This window comes from Arachis hypogaea, chromosome 11 (assembly GCF_003086295.3).
Source record: "Arachis hypogaea cultivar Tifrunner chromosome 11, arahy.Tifrunner.gnm2.J5K5, whole genome shotgun sequence".
In the NCBI taxonomy this organism is placed as follows: Eukaryota; Viridiplantae; Streptophyta; class Magnoliopsida; order Fabales; family Fabaceae; genus Arachis; species Arachis hypogaea.
In genome coordinates this window covers 17,084,879-17,106,100 of record NC_092046.1, presented here as the reverse complement: position 1 = coordinate 17,106,100, position 21,222 = coordinate 17,084,879, and positions in this window count along the sequence as shown.

Below are 21,222 nucleotides of genomic sequence, written 5' to 3'. Positions count from 1 at the left end.
AATCCGGAGTTAAAAGTCACAGCACATTAAGACAGGTTCAAGGCTATATCAAAGAATACTTGAATCAAGAAGAACTCAAACAGAGGAAGACAGATGCATCAAGGATTCTAAACAAGCATATGCACTTAAGATCATTCAAGAATGCATATGAATAGAGGAATAGAGTGGAAACATCAAATTACATTTCAAGAGGAGTACCAAACAAGAACTTCAAGTTAGGATATAAAAGAACAGGTCGACTCGAACAGAATTCAAGACACACAACTGAATAGCCTCGAGAAAAAGTTTCTAACGTTCCCCAAAGCCCGCGATTCGCTTTACTCGAAACTTGTATATCATCTATGATAACCCATCATTGCTTTTATATACATAATTCACTAGTATTAAGCCGGCCAAACTTAATATCAGGAATTATGCAATGCAAGACTAACAGCATTAATCAATAGATCGTCATGTGCATAAAGCTCTAATTCTCGTCATTCGACAAGACCTAATACATGACAAACGCTCAGAGTATGCAACTGAAGCATAGTCAGTCCATTCCTCAGGCTCTACAGGAAGAACTGTTCTGATACCATAATGTAACACCCTAACTACCAAAGCTCACGCTTCCGGCTGCGCGACTCTGATAGGTCGGACATTACGACGACACTTATCTTATTTAATACTAAAATATGAGCCTGTTTGAAACTTTAAACCGCAATACCGCTCCCAAAAAAAAACTTTCATCCGATAACATACGTCCATAAATACCATACAACTTACAAAACTCATAAAGAGTACATCCATATATATATATACACATATATATATAAATAATATTACAAGCATAATCCAATACAATTCCTATCCCTCTTACAGATTATATCAGGATAAAGGCGAGGGTACAATAAACCATAGCTAAAACAATACAGAGCATCACAACAACAATTAAATAAGCTCTTCGTAACTTCTGCGCCCATATCCTGAAAGGGGAAAAATGTAGGGGGGTGAGAACATCATCCTCGAAAGGGTTCTCAGTAGAGGATTTTTGGGAATTACTGTAATAGGATACATGAAGATAAACCGTACCAGTGATTAATAACTGACTTATGCCTCTTTTCAAAAACAATTGTTTACAATACAAGTAAAGTCGGAAATCTGTTCTAAAAGAGGAACCGTTCAATTCTCAAAACATCAAAGCCTTTCAAAATGGTTTATCTATACTGAACCAAAGTAGCCTTTCATATTTTATTCCCAACTAGAAACACGAAACCAAAATCAACCATTGGTTCATCTCATTCCAACCACGGCCCTAGGCCCAAACAATCCAACCAACAACCAATCACCACAATCCAACAGAGTCCCAGATGCAAACACAGATAGGAAGTTCAAGCACAAACAAACAGTTATTACAAGTAGAACAGTTAGCAATTAATAACATAGGCAAACCAAGTATAATATGCACACCCAACCAATGTCACACAAATGCATATGATGCATGCCTGTCCCTAGTGGCTGATGATATCATCTGTCGGTTATAGAGCCAACCCGACAAGTCCTGGTAGCTAACCATTGGACTGTCCCTCTGTCGTGCATCCCCAACTCGAGTTATACTCATCATAAACTTGATCATAATCATGATCCATATCCATCACCCTCACTGGTGAATATTTACGGGGGCGAGCTCATCCGGGCCTTTCACAGTGCCCGGCCACACTTACGACATAGGGTCAACAGAGTATCAAGTCTCGACCCGGAGCACGTGGTGGCTAGCCACTGCTACTACCCAGGGAAACTCGTATCTCAGATAGTGGAAGTGCAACATTCACATTTATCAATGATTCAGCATAAACATGCATTCAATCTCATCCATGGATCAACATCCATCTCAGCCATCCGGCTCATGGTTCAGTCCAGAACCAGCCAATATGTATAATCATACACAGCCATTCCGGCTCACAACAAAACAGCACTTCCACCATTCAACATCATTAAATTCATAAAGTCGGCATTTAAGCCATAAATCATTTTCTCAATTCATTTCACTTTGAAATCGAGTTTCAACTCTTTTCAGCCATGGCTTTAGAAATCTCATTTCTCAAATCATCTCAGGCTCATAAGCCGAATTTACTCAAAGTGAGTTCCCTTTTTAAAACAAAGCCACTCTTGGCATTCTCTTTCCAAAACTTCCAAAACCATGGCAAGTTAAGGATTTGTTTCACAGTATTCAAAATCATCCATCCAACGATGGGATTTTATAACAACAGTTTTTCGGCAGAGTCCCAAGTCTTTAGGGGAGAATAACATATCTCATTTCGCCAAAATCATTTAAAATCATTAAAACATTGGCTTTCTGATTTGAGTAAGAAAATAGGATCTAAGCCAAACCGAGTCACGTAACCTTTACTTCTTTCAAAACCATTTCCTTTACTTAAACAAAACCGGCTTCAATTCCATAATTAAATCTGAAGCGTTTCAAACTGATAAGAGAATCATTTTTGTTGTGTTAAACTAGAGTTCAAAAGATACTTTGAATCTTATTTAAAACGTCAAAATAATGAGGCTCATCAATCGAAATCCAATTCCTTTTAAAATCACGAAAACTCTCCCAAGGGACAATCTTTGTGTTTAATAGAGAAAAACATAAACCCGTTTTACCTTTTAAAACAGCCTCAAAGCAAAATTCTCTTTCAAATGACTTGTACCCAAAGACATACTGTTCTTCTTGGAAAATAAGGATAAATCATGATTCTCTTTTCAATAATTCTTTCAAAGCATAACTTCATTGCTTTCTTAATTGTTCTAAGTAAAGGTAATAAAGAAGCCATAATTTCACAATCCTCAAAATAGATAGGAAAGGCATTAAACTCAAAATTCCTCAATTAACATTTCAAATAAGGACTCGGGTTCTATAGAAATTTCGGCAGCACCTCCCCTAAAACTTGGACTTTTGCCACCCGGTTCGGGTCCCAACTAAACTGTTTCTCATTCCTTTTCAACAGCTCAAAACCAGAAATCAATTCAAAAGCAAGTTAAATCCAACAATCGCCTCAGTGGCATATCTCAAGGAAGCCATTTCAAAAATCAACTCAATATCAACCGATTTAACTCATTTCCAAAGCTTTAAAGAATCGGTTCAGCAATAAATCATTTATCAAAACCAAATCAATTAAAGCCACACAGGCTGAATTTCAAGAGTATTCTATCTTCCACATCATCAAAATAATTGACTCAATTCAAACCAATCCTCAACGGATTAAACTCATTTCAAATCTTTAAAGAATCAACTTCAAACATTACATTTCACAAGCCACACAACAATTCGGCCAAACCAACATCCATAGTCATTCGAGTCAATCAAATAATACATAAGGCAGATACAATCACCAAATACACAATATCTCACATCAGTACCCATATGTAATAATTCCAATAATAAACTATAGTTTTCGGAAAGCGCCCCTACCTCACAACATTGGAACCACAACCCAACTCGTTAACCAACTCCTTTTATCTCGACCCGAAATCACCGGCAAATCAAAATCTCGGCTCTGCCCGCTCTCTCAAAAGCAGAAACAGCCCCAAACGGCACAAGCAAACCGGATTCTAGCTCCTAAAACCATTAACATTACGATTACTTTATTACACAGAACAGAACACTAACGCAGAGCTCTCGAAACCGGAATACTTACTGAAACTAAGAAAGAACGGCTGAACCGAACAGCAACGGACTCTGAACCGATTGGGCGGTAGCCCCGGTAGCCGCCTTCAGCGGCTGCGGCGACCCAACTCCGGCGACGGTGACTGAAACCAACATGCCGCGACAATAAGACTCCCATAATCTCACAAGAAATGAAAACCAAGTTTGAAACCCTTACCGGCATACTTTTCCGGCGACGGCAGCAAGGTTTTCCGGCGGCCAGAACAATGATAACGCCACTAACCAAAACAGAGCAGGATCTAAATAAGCGGCAAAACCTTGGAACAGTTCCGGCTAGCTCCATTAGCGGCGGCCTGGACCCTTTTCTGACGGCGACAATTCCAACCGAGGCGGCGCCGGCGACGCAAGCACGGCTGGGCATGGTGGTTGAACCCCCAGCTCAGCCTCAGATCTCTCTGTCTCTCCTGTTCGGTGTGACTGGACGGCCTTCTCCTCAACGGCACGACGGCAGAGCAAACCAGACTGGCGACGGCAGAGGTCACGGCGCGTTCGGCGGTGACGCGGGATGGAGGTGCCGGCGACAGCGGCGACTTCACCTTCTCCGCGCTCGCTCCTCCTTCTCCATCGGTGGTTATGGCTCGCGCTCTCTTCAGGTCGCGGTTCTGCCTCTGATGCTGCGCAAGGATGATCGGCGACGGCACGAGCTCCTCGCGCGACGAATCGGCACAGTGACGGGCTCGGCGGCTGCGTTGGCCTCCTCCCCTCTCGGATCTCTCTCTTACTCGGACTAGATCGGCGGCTTCATGGTGGCGACGGCAAGGAGGCTCGCGACGGTGACAAGGACGCGTGGACAGCCGCGGCGGCGCGACGCGGTGAGGGCGACGGCGGCACTGTGAGCTCCCTTCCCTCTCCACGCCGGCGAACCTTCCTTCTTCCTTCCCTCTCAATTCGTTCCCTACTCCTGTTTCTTTCTTTCTTTCAAGCAGCTTGCAGCTGCTGCTGCTGCATTAGGTACTCTAGGTGTACCGGGTCAGGGGAACCGGGTAGGGTTTTTAGGGTTAGGGTTTCTCTTTCAAAATTAGGGTTAGAGGCATTTTGGTAATTTCAAATAAAAATAGGGATATTATAGTGATTAGAAATAAATTCTAATCCATTAATAATAATGTATAAAAATACTATTTGCTCATCAATTTCATAAATTATTTTCAATAAAATGTCCCAACCAAATAATTAGAAATAGTATACTCAATTTCTTCATTTTCCAAAATAGCAGTAATAATATTTAAATATTACTTATCTAATCCAAATCTTATAAAATCCTTATTATTTCATAACTATCAACCTTATACTTTAAATATAGAAAATAATCCAATAATTATAAAATTGGATAATAATCATAACTTATCTCAAATCCAATAAATCAAAACTTGCCTTAATTATCTTTAATAAAATAATCTCTGAAATTAAGGCTATAAATAATTGTAGGATTTGAGACTTGATTATAATAAGACTTTTCAAAGATTCTGGGCCTTACAGACACTCCCCTCCCTTCTATTTTATAAATGTACATTCTCCTCCCTTCTAACTTTTAAAAAATCTCATCTTTAATCCATTTTAAATTTTTTGTGTTAACTAATATTAATTTTATCTATTTTAAAAAAAATAAATTATTTTTTGAAAAAATACCCATTAGCAAAAATTTTATTTTTTATCATTAAATTTTGCTTACCAAAATACCCTTTTAATAAATTATTTTTTTATTAATTAAATTGTATTTGTATTAAAATATTTTAAAAAAATTAATAATTAAATTAATTTTTCTAAGATACCTACCCTTCAATAATTTTTAATTATTAAATTATGATTTTACCAAAATTTTTGTTAACAATTATTTTTATATTTTACTATTAATTTTTTGATATCAATATATATTATTTTAACATTAAATAAAATAATTTTACCACTGTTAATATATATAACAATTAATATATATTGATATTGAAAAATAATCTTACTAAAATTTTTTATTTAATAATAAAATAATATATATAGATATCGAAAAATTAATAGTAAAATATAAAAAAAATTGTTAACGAAAATTTTGGTAAAATTATAATTTAATAATTAAAAATTATTGAAGTTAAAAAAATACAATTTAATCAATAAAAGAATAATTTATTAAAGGATATTTTGGTAAGCAAAATTTAATGATAAAAAATAAAAATTTTACTAATGGGTATTTTTAAAAAAAATAATTTATTTTTTCTTAAAAAATGGATAAAGTTAACATTAGTTAATACAAAAAATTTAAAATGGATTAAAGAGGAAGTTTTTTAAAAGTTAGAAAGGAGGAGAATGTACATTTACAAAATAGAGGGAAAATGAGTGTTATTTTAGCATCTCGTAGGGGAGGGGTGTAATTTTCTCTATATTTAATAGTTGCTAGTGGCTTAAAATTCTGGAGAAAATAAAAGCAAAACACGGAAGAGTTTATCACTCGAAAATTGAAAGTTTAAGTATAAATATGATTATTTTTTATTTTTTCTTTCCTTCAAAATTTTGTCACAAGTGAACAGTTTCTAAAATTTTATTTTATGTGTTTTATCGGTAAATGTTCTAGAAATAATTTTCAATAATATAAATGTTTTTGTTTATATCGAAAGAGAAATGTTTTATTTTTAAACAATATCCAGACTTGAAAAAAAACGTCAAACTTTTCTATTCTTAAAAACGTGTAGTGGACATTATTTATTATGAAATCATTTATATGTCTATTTGAATTCTTGTTTGATTATTGTCATATTGTCATTTACTATGAAAACTAAAAAGGCTAGCAACCATAAAATATATGTTCCTCTTGTCACTGACGACCAAGCTCAAGGGTAAACAAAGGACAAATCACTATATTAAGATAAGGAGAGAAAAAAATTATAGAAATATGTCAAACTAAAAATTGGTACATGAATTAATCAAGAGACATTTATATATAGTTTGAATCAGCCTAATTCGAACTATTCATACACACCCACTAATTCGAATCAACCTGATTCGAATTACACTCACATATGCTGTACATAGTAATTTGAATTGGTCATATTCGAATTATTCATGATTTAATTTCGCCCATTCTTTTATTAAAAAATTAATAATTGATTAAAAAATTAATAATTTAAAAATTAAAAAAATATATATTATATTTCATGCATTAAAAAAAAGCTAACAAAATATTTAATTACGATGCTTCTTTAAAATATTAATGAGTTATTAATTCGAATTTCATACAATACTCTTTTGCCCATTTTTAATAGCTCATGAATATTTTTTTTATAAATTTTTTAATAAATTTATTTAAATTATACCACAAAAAATATTTTATTCTATACAAAATAATTTTAAAAAATGGTTTAAAAGATGTTAGGAGTACTATAAAAATTTGTAATGTCCTAATGACTTAGGACATTAAAAAAATACTTTACATAGTCAATAATAATTTAGAAATAAAAATAATAATGTTATAACCAGTATTTAACTAAATTACTAGAATATTACAATCTTTTATAGTACTCCTAAGTCCTAACATTTTTTAAGCCTTTTTTTTTAAAAATTATTTTGCATAGAATAAAGGGCATTTTAAGCCATTTTAATCCATTTTCTATGCAAAACAATTTAAAAAAAATAGCTTAAAAAATGTTAAGAGTACTATAAAAGTTTGTAATATTCTAGTAATTTAGGTAAATACTGGTTATAACTATATTTTTTTAATTTCTAAATTATTATTGACTATGTAGAGTATTTCTTTAATGTCCTAAGTCATTAGGACATTACAAATTTTTATAGTACTCCTAAATCATGAGTAATTCGAATCTGGCCAATTCGAATTACTATATACAGCATGTGTGAGTGTAATTCGAATCACCCTGATTCAAATTACTGTGGGTGTAATTCGAATCAAGTTGATTCGAATTAGTGGGTGTGTGTGCATGAGTAGCTCGAATCAGTGTGATTCGAATTACATGTACTTAGAGTTCGAATTAAGCTTATTCGAACTATATATAAATGGCTCTTGGTTGATTTATGAACCAATTTTTGGTTAGGCGGATTTCTGTAATTTTTTCTCTCCTTGGCTTAATATAGTGATTTGCCCCAAAAATGATGCAAACCTGATAACATTCTTTTAATGTCTTAACTCTTAAGTCTTGTTTGGTATAGAATGGGAACTTTATATGAAATGCCACTACAAGAAAAATATGTTTTAGCGATAAACTTTTAGTGGCAATAACATAATAGCCACTAATTTTTTAATTTAAGTTATCTTTTTGCGGTAATTATATATTTGCCATTATTACTATATATTATAATGGCAATTATTTTTATTGCCGCTAAAAATACATTAAAAAGGTTTTAAAAACAAATTTTAGTGCCAATTATATATTTAACACTATTATTATATATTATAATGGCAATTATTATTATTGCCACTAAATTATTATTTATTTTTAATTTTAATTTTAATTTGTCTAAATCAATACCAGCCATTATTTAATTGCCACTAAAAATTTTATTATAATATTTTATTTAATTTCTTGAATTACAAACCTATGCAAGGAAGAGAGAACTTTGTCTCAGATATCCCACTGAACCTTGCCTCAGATAACTACTCCTTGAAAACCCACTCCATCTCAACTTTTTCCACCGACAACCGCCCACCACTGTCGTCACAGGCCTTGCCATCGCCGCCTATCGCTCTACACGCACATCTGTCTTCCTGCTTCCACGCTCTGCCTCAGATCTAGGTCAAATCCGCGCCAGATCCACTCAAATCCGTGTTTGTTTTATGATTTGATTTATATCTCTACGTTTGTTTGAAGTGAAAATTCACACACTCTGATCTCACTATTCAAATTGATAATGTGTTTAGTTGCTTCAGTAGTTCAGTATAATTTAATAATTTCTCTTCATTTGTTAATTTCTCTTCATTTATTAATTAGGTCTCAAATTGCTTTCTGTTTCTGCTTCGTTTGAAGGTTTTGAAAAAATTGTTCAGGTGGTTTTTTTTTTATTTTGTGACAAAAGATTTTGTGCTTTCTTGTCCTTTTTTGGAATTTGAAGATTCAAAGGTTATATCGTGTGTCCTTTAAAGCTTAATTTTAATTAGTCAAGATTTTGTGACTTTGAAGTTTGAAAGAATAAACTCGATTTGTTCTCTCAAAATTTCATACCTGTTTTGGTCATAGATAGAATTGCTTAGCTTTGGTGATTTCTAAATTCTCAAGGCAATTATTTTTTCCCATAATTTTTGGTCATGCAGCTCCTGCTATGGTGATCCATCCGCAAAGCGACGATTTCTTGTTGTATCTGTTCCCTACTTTAATATAAAGAAGAGATGGCATACTTGATTAATTAGTTCATTTTTGTTTATACTCGCCACAAAACTAATCCATAATATAATGCATATTTAAATGAAGCAATAAGAAAACGCGTGCTTTAATATATTTGCCTCATGATACTTTTTGGGGTAAATGCATGCATTTGGTAATTTTGTTGTTTCATACTCTATTTTTTTTGCGGCCTTTAAAATAGTTTTTACTAGCAAATGTTATGAAGGCCACTAAAATCTTTTAGCGACAAAGCATAAAACGGCTAATGTCTAATTGCTTGTAAATGTATTAGCGGCTATTTTTATTACCGCTAAAAGTAAAATAAATGGCCACTAAAAGTGATTATTTTTGTAGTGTGCTGAGAGGATATCATGAAATATGCTATGAACTTATGAGTCCCCTTCTTGTTGAGCCACATCCGGCTCTTCGAAGTTAAATGCGGAAAACCTAAGATGCAGCGCCCCCTCTCCAGACAACCACGACTTTTCGAGCGTCCCTCGAGATACAGTTTATTATTATTATTTAGATCAAATTAGATTAATTTATAAGTAAAATTTAAATATAATATAATTTAAATTGATACTTCACGAAACCTAGATCTAGTTCCTAAAAAATATAACTGCAAGTAGTTTTTCCCCGCTCACAGGTGATTTTTATCCCATGTTATAACATATTTTTCATATTTAAACAGTTAATTTTTTTAACAAAATTAAATAAGTGATTAATCTCTCCTACAAACCTACAAACCTTTTATTTTTTCTAACATTTCCAATTTAAATTTAAAAATTAATATTCAAGAGAGTATATAAAAAATTTAAATTTTTAAATTTTTAATGTACTCTCTTGAGTATTAATTTTTAAATTTAAATTACATATATTTCAAATTTCATTTGTTGCATGACCATTTGTCATATTGAGAATGTCAAATAAAAAAAAGATTTATAAGTTTGTAAGAGTGATTAACCATTTAGGAGTGATTAACTATCTAATTTGCAACGTTGGAAAATAGAAAACACTTGAAAATGGAATAAGAGAAGTAGTTATTAATGACTTTTATAAGAATTAGGTCTCTTGTGAATTACAATAGTGCTAATTTACCATTAACTTTTTTTAATTAAAGTTATATTATATACCAATTTTACTTGTAAATTTATCTAATTTGATCTAAATAGTAATAAATTGTATTTTTTTTATTTTGTAAATTGATCTAAATGATACCATAAATATCATTTTAATCGTAATTTTTTTTGTAATAATACATATATCTCGTTTACACTGTAAACAAGATATATGAAAATTTAATTCGTTTACCGTGTTAATGAAATATGTAAAAAAAAAATGATAAATATGCTACAAATTACCTATATTCATAAATAAAATATTTAAAATCATTTATTTATAAAAAAATCCATACATAATCATCAGTAGTATTTTCTTTTAATTAAAAATGTTACTAAGTGATTCTTAAATAAAAAAAGTTATCTTGGTTTTTCTAAAATTTTCTTTTTAATTTTCGATTGCATAAAATCTAAAACTTATTTATTTCTTTAAATTACTTTACTTTGTTGAGTATTATACTATTATTGTGACAATAAGTTAACTTTTTAAGTTTCATGTCGTTAAAAAATATGCTATCAAATAATATATACAAATTGTTCTAATAACTTTGTATATGCATTTGAAATATATATTTTAATATGTGATAATTTTAATATCATGAAAAAATAAAATATATTTTAAAATAATTTACTTTCAAGTATGTATATACTACAATATATAAAGACTTCTCAACATCTAACAAGAAATATTAAAACATTTTAATATGACAATTGATGTAAAAATTAACAAAAAAAAATTAAAAACTCACAAAAAGTTTACATGTTTAAAGAATTGAAAATTTATTTAATCGAAAATTGATTTACAATAATAATATTCTTCTCAATTTAAGAATTATTATTTGTTTTTAAGTTTAATAATTTAATTATTTATATAAGATAATTACTTATTCTATTTGTAAAATAAAAAAATGATATCACATATAGTAACTTTATTTGTTAACATTATCTTCGTTACTCTAACCATGCATATCATGCAATTGCTAACAACCTTTTTTTTTTTTTTGTCATTTGCAATTACTAACTACTTAGAATCCAACTATGAATTATGTTTACATCCTATAACCATAATGTTATGATTACTCATGTTTGGTCCAATAAAAGAGTCCAATCTATATACATAGTTGGACGCATATAAATGAGCCCACCAACAACGACAACAAGAAAAACAATATCAAGAGACCACTACAAGAAAATCAGGATTTTGCTATGTTTTTAAAGCGTGGCGAAAAGTGAAAAAAAGCGTAGCGATAACTTTTCACCACGCTTTTTGAGCAATCGGCACGCTTTTGGAAGGGTCACATCTGCTAGCGTACCGGTTGCTCTATCGCCATGCTTTTGGTGACCTATGGCTATGCTTTTTTTGTCGCCACGCTTTTATCTATTGCCACACTTTTGGTGCCCGTTTCTCTTTATGGCTACGCTTTTCAAGCGTGGCAAAAAAAGCGTGGTCAAATCTCGAATAAGTTGCCACCCTCATAAAAGCGTGACCGTTGACCCCTTTTGCCACGCTTTTAAAGTGTAGCAAAAAAACGTGGCCAAATCATTATTTAATTGCCATCCTCATAAAAGCGTGGCCGTTGACCACTTTTGACCACGCTTTTGAGCGTGACAAAAAAAATCGTGGCCATAGGCTTTTTTCTTGTAGTGGACCAACCAGTTGTTTACCAAAAAAAGGACATAACAGAGCCCAGTTGCCCACCTCGCTAACCACTAAACGGAATATGCAATGTAGCTGGCTCTCCAACTAGCTGCGGCTTCTCCCATAAGCCCATCTGACAAGTTGCAGAAGTCTCTGCAAGCCTGTCTAAGTGCAGTAGCATCTCTCTTGTCACAACATCATTGCATTTGTATGGTTTACCTCTGTACGTTATAAAAAAAATTTTTTTTATGATTGAAGGACTATTTTCGTCTGTTTATGAATAGCTACAAAACAAAAAATCACCTTGCAACTTAATCATTCATGGAACATTGAAGTTCCAATAAAGTAAGTGGAACACTTGAAAATTTTCCAATCTTATAATAATATGATAAGAACTGATGAATAATTTTACCAACTGGTCTTTATGGCAAGGCTGCGAGAATTGGACTAATGATGAGCATATCGGTCGAAAAATTGTTAAATATATAATTAAGTTATTTAAAATATATCGTAATTTTTTTAAATGTCTAAATTGAATTATTCAATAATGATAAAATTCAAAATTATATTCTTACATAATAATTTATTTATATTTTATTATTAAAATTTCATTCTAATTCATCATATCAAATTAAACTATACATAAATGATAGCGTAAATGTTAAAACTACACTCAGTTATCATAAAGTTTATAACTTAAAAAAAAGATATCACTCGTCACAAACCATGAACATAGTTAAGTGACCAAAAATCATCATCATATATGAGTAATAACTTAAGGTCTAATTAAAACTACACTCAGTTATCATAAAGTTTATAACTTAAAAAAAGATATCACTCGTCGCAAACCATAAACATAGTTAAGTGACCAAAAATTGTCATCATATGTAAGTAATAACTTAAGGTCTAGGTCTTTAGAAGTATCAATAAAAAAAGTAGTATTTGCAACTCAATTATAATATAAGGTAGACTCACATCAACATTCATATCTCCTCTATCTAATAAAATAAAATAATATATCAAGAAAAAATAATAATAACATATATTTTTTATTGGATGAAACAAGTTCTATTATTTTACTTTATATAAAGGTACAACATTATCACCGTATACTAATGTATAACCTGATTCAAACATAAAACCTGGTGATTACTCTTCATTTTATAATTTTTTTGTTATTTCAAACTGATAAAATAATTCAGTGTAAGCAACCGACATGCCAAAAGTTTCTTTATTCCATCAACGGACATATGATTGTTGGATTAAGTCATCACAAAAGGAAAAAAAATAAAATGAAGATTACATTATAAAATGTTAAATTAATTATAAACCAATTTAAGTCAATAACTTAAATTCTAAGATTTGTTTTATTTAAACTTTGCTTTTTACTTTAAATCCACAAAATGCACAAGTTGATTGTTTTGTTAAAATAATCATATGACTGTTACGTTATATTTAGTAATTAATTAATTAACATAGGATAATTTAATATTTTATTTTGTTTTTTGTTTTTAAATCTTACAAATCAAATTGATTGGATTACATAAGCAATAAAAGAAAAATACACTAAAACATTATATTAAAACAACTTATATAATTGTAGACCAAATTAAATTAATAAAATCAATTTCCTTTGCATTAATAATTAGTATTAAATTTAAGAAAGAGACATTTAATGTGCACCAACCAATGTGAGAGAGAGAGTCATTTAATGCATACCAACCAATAAAAAAAAAGTATGTTTTGTTTCCTAAGAAAGGAGGTTAGACCATCTCCAGTAGGGAACTCATCCCAGTTCCTGTTTATGGCCCACCTGTCATAAAAAGTAACTCCACATCAGCTTTTGCGTTATAAACAATAAATAGGAACTCAAAGCATCTCTCTCTTCTCCATTAGGAGGAACTAACTTTAGTCCCTGTTGTGGTCCCACTTAATTAATTAATTAAAATACTTAAAATTAATATAATTAATTTTTTTAATAATATTATTTAAATTTATAAATTTAAAAATAATTCATTATTAAAAGATATTAATATTAAATAAATTCATATATAATAATAATACACAATATATAATTCGAGATTATACTAATTTATAGTTTTATGTTTACAACGGCTAATTTTAATAATATCATTAGCATTTTAAATTTTAAAAATAAAAATAATCAACTCAACTAAAAATTATTTTATAAGATATAAAAATTAAATTTATTTTTTAATGTAAGTAAATTTAATTAATTATAATTTAATATAATAATATAAATAATATTCAATATTAATTATAATATAAATAATTAATATAAATTATTAATTAAATAAAAACTTAATTATTTAATTTAATAAAAATATAATTATTTAATATAATTTTTATTATAATTATTACTAATTTAATTATTATTTAATTATTTAATTATTTCAGATTTTATATTATTATTTTTTTATAATAATTTGCCAAATGGCAAGTTATTATTGGTTAATTTGAGTCCCTGTTTAGAGGGACTTCCTTACTTTGATCCTTGTGCAGGAACTCACTCCTTTTTTCCTCCAATGGTTAGAGTTCCTATATGTTAGAAAAAAGTCAAAGAGGAACTCACCATTGGAGGTGCTCTTAGTAGTTCAAATTATCACTGTCAACCACCATTTTTGCCCAAAAAAAAATGCTAAACCCGCCTGATGTACCTGGTGTGTTGTAGCTACTATTTGGTATCCAGTTCAACAATGAAAAGGGAGGCTAAAGTACTCATCAATTATCATAGTAAGTATTTCACATAACAACAATCTCAGATTTTGGCTAAGTTTAATTGTAATTTGTAATGTGCTCTCCTCGTTGTTCTCTTAATCAGCGCTCATTTAAATAGCAATGTATCTATTGTGTGATAAGGTGAGTATTGGAGTGTTGAGTAAGTCCTTTGACGTTGAGGAATTTTCATTCTTTGAACATTGTTGTTGTAAGTGTAGCTGTAAGAACAACCTATCAGGTAAAATAAGTTTTGGAAATCATATGAATAAAAATGATCCAGAATATGTGAATCAAATAGTGAAGTAATGTATTCACCTTTATGCATTTGGTATGATTTTTTTCCCTCTTAGCCAAAGTAATGGATTCAGATAATATATCGAGAAAGGTGGAATCAAGCATATAAAAATATGTTAGACAATGAATTAGCTTATACTCTGAACGCTTAACATTTCGGATCATGTTTTGGCTTATTAAAGCAAATATATGTATTCATTCTGTTTAGGAATTTGGAATTTGTGTGGCATTACGGGTAAAAACTTCTGTGATTAAAGTTGATACGGTTCTGCTAGTGGGAGCTATTCTTCCAAAACTACTGGGCAAGTAAAGTTATTAAGCAGTTTCACCTTATGCAGTTGTACCAATATAATCATGTAATATCTCAAAACATAACTAATAACTGGATAAATGAATTTGCTATGTCAAAAATTCCAAAGGATCATTGTATGGCTTTTATGTGATACTTCTATATAATTTGTGTGAACCCTCTAGCTAAGATATTCGTTTATTAAACAACACTGCATAATCCCTATTGTTTCCTTGGGTGCAATGTTGGCTGCAACTTATCCTCTTTCATTTCTTCAACCATATGTATTGTCATGGTTAAATACTTTGATTTCAGCTGAGGACATGATGGATGCATATTTGTTAAAAAGGTTGTTCTAAATAGGGGTGGCAAGCGAGGAAACCCGCCCCGCCAAAAGCCCGCCCCGTCCCGTCTAATGAGACAGTCTTGAAATCTCACCCCGCCCTGCCTAACAATGGGTTGGCGGGCCAAGCCTACCAAATCTTCTTTTTTTATTTTTTTTACTATTAAGTATTAAATAATATAAATTAACAAAAAAAGTATTAAATAATATATATAATTTCACAACCATTTTAAAAATTTATAATTTCTAAAGACATAAAAATTATAATTTCTAAATTAACAAATATTAAAGTCTTTATAATTATAAATATGTAATAAATATATTCATAAACCAAGTTTTTTGAAACAAAATAATAAAACCAATATTGTCCAAAGTAAAATAAATATTGTCCAAAATATATAATTAAACATCTACAAGTTTAGAACATAATCAATCAAACGTAAAACATTATCCAAAACACTAAATTAGAACATTTTCAATAAAACCCTAAACTTGGTGGAAAAACCCGCCCGTCCCGCCAAAGCCCATGGTATAAGCGGTGCGGGTTAGGCGGGCTTTTGATGTGTAATGGTTTCAATTTTTCAGCTCGGTCTGTCTTTTTTGGCGGTTACGTGGGTCGGTCCGGCAAATTTAGGCCCGTTTGCCACCCCTAGTTCTAAATTAACCTCTGTAAATGCTTCTACTTATTCACCAAATTGCCTAATTTGTTAGGAGGGTTAGTTAAGTTAAGGTTCACCGCAAAGTAAAATGTATCTACTTTCTTTTATACCATATTTGGCTTGTAATGCTATGAATGGCTATGAGTTCTTTGTGGATGTACCTGATTTTGCTCCTATATGCAACTCGGATATATAGATCATAACCTTATTAGCCTGGAATAAGTTTGGTACATGTTGTATACAAAATAGGTGTATTTTATGGTTTAAGTAAATTATTATTGACTTGTCAATAAACTAATGTAATTGACTGTTGGATGAAACAATTGCAACTGGCAGGTACTATACCAACAAAACTTATCTTGCAACTCACAACAGCATTTCGAGAGCATGTGTTATTTAACAAGAAGAGACATTTTTTACAAAGATCATATACACAAAAGCAATGTCTCTATCTTAGCTATTGCCGGAGACCGTGGTATGATTTGTCCACCTGAAGTTGTGGAAGGTAAACACTATATTTATAAATGCCTATTTATTTTTCACTAGAGATTTAAAGTTGATACGATTCTGCTAGTGGGAGCTATTCTTCAAAAACTACTTGGTAAATAAAGCTATTAAACAGTTTCACCTTATGCAATTGTACCAATATAATAATCTAATATCTAAAACTGTCACTAATTACTAGATAAATGAAATTGCTATGTCAAAAATCTCAAATGAACATTAATTAACTTTTAGGTGTGACTTCTAGCAATTAGTTTAGTTAAATTAGTATCCTAAAGTGTATATTGTACAGAGAATTCTACGTAACCATGAGTTTAGTTAAATTAGTTGACCGGACTTGATCTTTTTTCATTTTATTAGATGTACTATGCATAATCTCATAAAGATCTTAAATAAAATTCATTAGTCACCATGAATATAGATAAGTGTATATACTATGCTAACGGTAATTTATTTCATTGCCACTCACATCTATTTTATATATTTTAAAGATTGATGCACAAATTTTTCGACAATTAAAGATTAACATCTCATCTATTACTATATTTTCATATAATATTTTCCTTCAATTTGTGAGTTTCTAGATTTTTAAAATTTTTTACATGTCTCTATTCATTCAAGGGTTTTTACTAACATTACCTTATAATTAATATTAATAATAAACTTGATCAATAACATCCATTAGAATTTTATTTTAATGAATGAATTTAATTTTGTTCATATATTAATTTATACGAAAAACTATCTTGTTATTTTTTTGTCATTAACTTTGTTTATTAAATAATTATTCCATTCTAAAATATTTTATGTTATAAATCAAATAACGTATATATTATATCTTTTTTTTAGATTATTTAATTTTAAAAATTAAATTATAAATTGTGAAGTCAATTGATATTTAATGCTACTAAAAAGAATTATTACAAAAAATATTTGAATTTATTTTAATTCTTTATAATTTTATTCTCTTTAGTTTATATAAATAATTGTAGAAATTAATTTGATGAAAATAATTATTTTTTGAATTAGAATTTATATGAATCAAACTTTATTTGAATGGAGTTATATTACTTTTATATTTATGTTTTTTTATTTAATTTATCAAAATCAAATAAAAAATATTCACTTTTCTATACCTAATCAAAAAATTATACTTAAGTAAATACTATAATTAATATATATATAATATATTGTCAGAATTAGTTTTCACTATACTATATTATATTATTATATTATACTGTAAAATTTACTATGATATAATTTTTTGTTTTAAGAATTATATAGATTATTTTAGAACTAATTATAGAACCAGAAACTTATTTATTGTCATTTTAGTTAAGTAAAAAATTAAGCACAAAAAAATTTATTGTATAAAATTTCATGCATTGCGCGGGTGTAAATTTAGTTTATATCAAGTTGCGGTTACTCCTTAATTGGAAGCAATGATTTAAAACCTCAAATTCTATTTTTGATTTCTAATTTAAATAGTAATACTAATAATTACTTCATTGACTTGATTACTTGTGGAACCCTATCAATGACTTGATAATTATTGATATGCTGTTTAACATTAATATTTGTTAATAACACATATTCTTCTTATATATAAATGTCCAATTGATAGCTACACCAAAGTCTACATGAAAATAGGTAGTCCCTTTAGTCAATAGGTATGAGGAAAAACTGTATTTGAGGAATTAAGAGATATGGCACCCTCCATATAGATTTTCTTTTCATTTCAACTACATTTGACAAACTCATTTGTGAGGCTCCTCTCATATGTATTGTTTTGGAACTACATTTGAATTCTTAATCCGAATTACCCTTTTAATTATTTATCAAAATGCCAAATTTTATTTTAGCTTTAATCTACTACTAAATCATAGTTTTCAGAATAAAAAATATACAAAAAATTTAATAAAATTCTCACTATCATAAGCATGTATATTTTTATATCATTCCGTTAGTGTACTAAAGCTCACTATTTTTTATATGCTTAGATGGTTGGTAGAACTTAATAGTGTCAATAGATTCCTTAATTTTAGAAAGAGTTTTTTTTATCAAATAAATCTTCCTAGAGGTGTATAAGTAGTTAATTTATATTAGATAATACATAAAACCTAAATCAACTACTTTTGCACTTCAAATCCCAGATGTTAACCATTTACCATACAAGTTAATGAATTTTTTAAACTACATCAACAGAAAATTGATATCCAACCTATTACATAACTTCATGATATCTAAAAACATAAAATTTTACATACCTAGAGAGACACTGTGTAACATAAATTTTGCCAAAAACAAATACAACACAAACAAAACATCATACAAATCGAAAGATAGGATTAAGAAAACATTGTGATATTAAACTAAACCATGTAGAGACCTAAGGCATGCAATGTGTAATGGGCCAAATTCTCTCTTCTTCCTTCCATGTACTTGAGTCTTGAGAGCAAACATCAGTATCTTGTGTATCATTTGAACAACCAGCACCATTCCTAGCCTCCATGACTAATAGGATATCCTTCCCAATAAATAGCATTGGCATGTAAGGAATACCAAAACTTGAAACTTTTACCATCTTCTCCCATTTTATTTTGCTATCCGAAACACCTTTCATTTGCCAAATCAGAATATGTCTTATGAATCCAGCATTGTAATATGAAACGTAACCAATCCCATCGTTGAAATGAGTCAATGAGTTGTAGTTGAATTTCACTTCTGCGAGTATCTTGGCCTCGTAAAACATTCTCTGACGAAGGCTAAATTTCATTATTGTTTGTGGCTGGAGGAAGTTAGGACTTCTCCACCCTATCCAGTACAAAATGTCGTCGTTCATAACATACTTGGGACCGATTTTGTTTACTTTTGTATCATATGTCCCTGCGTAAGTCCAATCTCTTTCGAAAGATATATAAAGAGACTAGGACAGAGTTTGTTGAGAATAATGCTTCTTGAAAATATGGAGAATCTGATACTCAAGCGTGTCCTCCATAAATCTAAAAGCATATATCGAAACAGCATATCCCAGGTGCTTGCTGGCTTCGTTTGTTGCATATCGCCTCTTACGGGCGAGAGGATTCTAGATGAGTAGCCTCGTATTCAAGCCACCCATTGAAATTCTCAAGCAAATGTTTCCATGATCGGAGCCGATGATTGCATAAAATCCATATTGGTCAATGTCTATGGGTACGCTGAATGGCACCTGACAGCCTGAATCAACAAAAACTCTAATGAACCAAATGGAGTTCTGATCATTGGGGAGTAACCAACCCCAATAATCACACTCCTATTTCGTTGTTTGTTGTGTTGATAATTTTCTTTCACAAAAAGTGGAGTACATAACCTGAAGTTCCAAACTTTGCTCAAACTCCTGCACCTTCCCGCAGTCCTCAAGTTTACCTTCACAAGAATTTTCCAAATGAGATCTTCACCAAGATAAGAAAAATGATTTCTCATGACTGGAATGTCACTCATTATGAAGATGCAGTTGCTGATTTTCTGGTTAATAGCCTTAAGTGAAATAGAAAACAGGCTTTATTTTGCACTTCTTTATTTATCTTTCATCCTGCTTATATATTAAATAAGATAAAAATGACTATTGGATAGATATCTATTTTGCATACTTATCTCAAGTATACATACAAATTGATGGCACCTATTCATATCACCACATTGGATTCAAATTAGATACAATTAAAAAGTTTAAGCCTCATAATTATATATAATATCTTGAAACCCCAGCTTATACTTTAACCCACTACTTTAATTTGATATATCTCAATAGAATACCTTCTGTATAATAATGTGTAGTAGTTACTACCCATGGAAATTACTTTTTAACCGTATGATCTATGTATATTATATACTATTTTTTCAACTTTCTAATACTTGTTCATTAAGTCTATTTTGGCTAATAGCCTTAAGAATCAATAGAGGCTTCATTTTGCACTTTTTTATTTATCTTTCAGCCTAGCTATATATTAAATATAAGGTATAATTGACTCCTATACAGGTGCCTATTTTTTTATACTTCTATCAACGTGAAAATACATACTGATACCACCTACTGAGAGCACCATCACATTGGATTCAAAGTGGATACATATAAAAGGTTTAATTCTCATAATCATATATATAATATGTTGAAACCACAGTCTATATTTTCACCCACTAATTTAATTTGATATATCTCAACAGAATACCTTTTGTGTAATAACTGATAGTCGTTACTATACCCAAAAAAAAAATAATTTTTTACCAGCCGATCTATGCATATTATATGCTATTTCTTCAGCTTTCTAATACTTCTCCTTTAAGTATATTCAGATTAATCTGTATACATATTTTGACAACTATCTTGCATAACCTATGATTTGAAGTGTTTGCACCAAAACATGTCTAATTACTGTCACAGGGGTATTTGATTTCTATTCAACTGATAATACTGCATAAAAGATCACTGTAAAACTGATAATTTAAGTCTTTATCTAGAGGTCCTTAGCCTAGGTAACACTAAATCACTGTACACCTATCAATGCTTGGTTGTTCAGATCACTAACTATTGACTTAGGAAATAACTACTCATTAAAAAGGACATGATCAAGCAAAGT